This window comes from Bufo bufo, chromosome 8 (assembly GCF_905171765.1).
Source record: "Bufo bufo chromosome 8, aBufBuf1.1, whole genome shotgun sequence".
Taxonomy (NCBI): domain Eukaryota; kingdom Metazoa; phylum Chordata; class Amphibia; order Anura; family Bufonidae; genus Bufo; species Bufo bufo.
Window position 1 is genome coordinate 27406434 of NC_053396.1, and position 3735 is coordinate 27410168.

The following is a 3735-nucleotide window of genomic DNA, read 5'->3' on the forward strand; positions in this document are numbered from 1 at the left end:
CACATATATATTAGTTCCTCTATGTACCAGTACCCCCCCCCCCCCCACCACCGCACATTAGTGCCTCTCTGTACCAGTACCCCTCTGCACATCAGACCCCCCATCACACACATATATATTAGTTCCTCTATGTACCAGTACCCCCCCCCCCCCACCACCACCGCACATTCGTTCCTCTCTGTACCAGTACCCCCCTGCACATCCGCCCCCCCCCCCCACTCATCACACACACACACATTAATTCCTCTCTGTACCAGTACCCCCCTGCCAGGGGGGTACTGGTACAGAGAGGAATTAATGTGTGTGTGTGTGTGATGAGGGGGGGGTCTGATGTGCAGGGGGGTACTGGTACAGAGAGGAACGAATGTGCGGTGGTGGGGGGGGGGGTCCTGGTACATAGAGGAACTAATATATATGTGTGTGATGGGGGGGTCTGATGTGCAGGGGCCCCCTACACATCAGACCCACCCATCAGACACATATATATTAGTTCCTCTATGTACCAGTACCCCCCCCCCCCACCACCGCACATTCGTTCCTCTCTGTACCAGTACCCCCCTGCACATCAGACCCCCCCCCCCCCTCATCACACACATTAATTCCTCTCTGTACCAGTACCCCCCTGCCAGGGGGGGGGGGGGTACTGGTACAGAGAGGAACTAATGTGTGTGGGGGGAGGGGGGGTGCCTGTCACTCACCAGTACTCTTCAGAAGTTGGATTCCAAAGCAAAGTCGATGTTCTTTGCTGCACCGTCCGACTCCTGACTCCAAGGAGGACCAGTCACTGGTCGCCGCACTGATCGCTCCACACAGGCGCGCGGGAAGGAGTTGACGTCACCTAACGTGAGGTCAACTCCCTGCCTGCGCCAGCCTGAGCCGTACTCTGCAACGACCCGCCCCCCTCCACTAGCTGCCCAGCCAACGACATTAGGGAGGAGATACTGCCAGCTCTCCGCTGCGCTCCGGTACCGGAAACCCACGTACTGGGCGCACGGAGAGGTGCTGGTACTCTCCAGGGCAATTTTTGGAAGTGGCGGTACTGAGTACCGCCGCGTTCTGGCCCACTTCAAGCACTGGTTGTAATACATTGGCCTGCTGATAACCCCCGCACTATAGTACACATTATTTTTTGGAACAAGTAGTTCTCTCTGGATGATTTGCATTAATTGAATGCTTTAAAGAGGACCTGCCCCCCATGTAATAACAATTCTGGGTCATCTATTCTTAGCGCTCTATGATGTGCCATTCCTCTGTTATTCCTGCTAGAAGTTATGAATGATTGGCAAGCAGTTCACAGTGAAGGTCCGGATTGGTATTTCCAATTAAGGCCTCTTTCACACGGGCGTCATGTTTTTGGCCTGGATAAGAGGCGGGCGCGTTGCGGGAAAATGCACAAATTTTTCCGCGCGAGTGCAAAACATTGTAATGCGTTTTGCACTCGCGTGAAAAAAATCGCCATGTTTGGTAGCCAAACCCGAACTTCTTCACAGAAGTTCAGGTTTGGGATCGGGGTTGTGTAGATTGTATTATTTTCCCTTATAACATGGTTATAAGGGAAAATAATAGCATTCTTAATACAGAATGCATAGTACAATAGGGATGGAGGGGTTAAAAAAAATTAAATTTTTTTTTAACTCACCTTAATCCACTTGTTCGCGTAGCTGGCATCTCTTCTGTCTTCATCTGTGAGGAAAAGGACCTGTGGTGACGTCACTGCCTTCATCACATGGTCCATCACATGATCCATCACCATGGTGATGGATCATGTGACGGACCATGTGATGAGCGCAGTGACGTCATCAAAGGTCCTTTTCCTGTGCACAGCAACGATGAAGAAAGAAGAGAAGCCGGTCTGCGCAAACAAGTGGATTAAGGTGAGTTAAATTATTATTATTTTTTTTAACCCCTCCAGCCCTATTGTACTATGCATTCTGTATTAAGAATGTTACTATTTTCCCTTATAACCATGTTATAAGGGAAAATATTAATGATCGGGTCCCCATCCCGATCGTCTCCTAGCAACCGTGCGTGAAAATCACACCGCATCCGCACTTGCTTGCGGATGCTTGCGATTTTCACGCAGCCCCATTCACTTCTATGGGGCCTGCTTTGCGTGAAAAACGCACAAAATAGAGCATGCTGCGATTTTCACGCAACACACAAGTGATGCGTAAAAATCACCGCTCATCTGCACAGCCCCATGGAAATGAATGGGTCCGGATTCAGTGCGGGTGCAATGCGTTCACCTCACGCATTGCACCCGCGCGGAAATCTCGCCTTTAGAGGCATTCCGTTATTCATTCCGTCATAATAGAAGTCTATGGGCTGCAAAACGGATAGGATAGGTCATAAATGTCTGATAGGTGCAGGTCCCATCTCTGGGACCCGCTCCCATCTGAGGAACGTGACCTCACCATGAACAGAGTGCAGATCTCACAGGCATATCAATCACCTCTCCATTCACTGCTATGGGACTTCCAAAAATAGCCAGAGATCGACTATTTTCGGAAATTCTATAGCAATAAATGGAAGGGTGACCCCCACATGCACAGCCTGCTCTCCATTCACTTTGTAGCCCTGTTCTAGAGATAGAAGGGGGTCCAAGAGGGACCAGACATTTATGAGTCTATCAAAACCCCTTTAAAGAGGACCTGCCCCCTCTTCTGACATGTCTGTTTTAGCAACTACTTGCATTCCCCATGTAATAACAATTCCAGAGCATCTATTCTTAGGCTGTTATGTTGTGCCTTCCCTCTATTACTCCTACTAGAAGTTATAAATAGAGATGTGCTGGTTCACCAGCAGGTGGCAGAAAACAAGGCAGAGCTGTACTTAGATAGAATGGAAACTTCCATTCCATTCTGACTCCCCTCTGGAGAGAAGTGGGCTAGTCCTAGTTCCTTTAGGAAGGGTGGGGACCAGTTGGAGTCAGTCTAGCTTACCCTCTTCTAGGGTAAAGGTGTGAAGGGGCATGTCTCTGCTAGACGTGCCCACGCCAGCCAGGGCACCTTAAGCTCTGCTGGCCATAGAGGCCAAAGCTTGAAGCCTCAGGAGCCAGGAGGAAAATTCCCTGGCCTAATCTAGAGTCAGACTACAAAGTGAAGAAGCTGAGTTATACAGCCAGCCTGTCAGTACAGCAGAGTCAGAGAGAAACAGATATAGCTGAGTTGAGTTTGCCTGCCAGTTTAATGCTAAAGCCTGCTGGAACCAAGACAAAGCCTGAAATCTGTTTTAGAAAAACATTTACTCAAGTAAAGCTGCCAATTATACTTCATCTCAAGGTCTGGACTCAAGTTCTTCCTTAATCCCTCAATTATCCCCCCTATTTATTGCTTCGGAGCCAAAGCCTGGGGTCCAGCCGTAACCAGGTAGGAGCACCATGACACACAATAAGAGACATTTTAAGCTGCACTATACCACTCGGCAATTCCTACACCTGGGATGTGTTATATAGAGGGCCCTGGGGTGCGGCCGCCCGTTGCATTTAGTCACGTCAGGATTTTTTACTGGTGGGATGACATACTATGTTTTCTAGCTCTGATGGACCCCAGGGACATAATGTGTTTGCTCTCACACGGCCTAATGCTATAAATACAACTCATTCATTTAAGCCTCTTGCAAACGAACGTGTGCGCCCCATGGCTGTGCGGCGGCCCACAAATTGCGGGCCACAATGCACGAACACCCACCGTAGGGCATCCGCAGCGGATCCCGGACCCATTCACTTTAATGGGT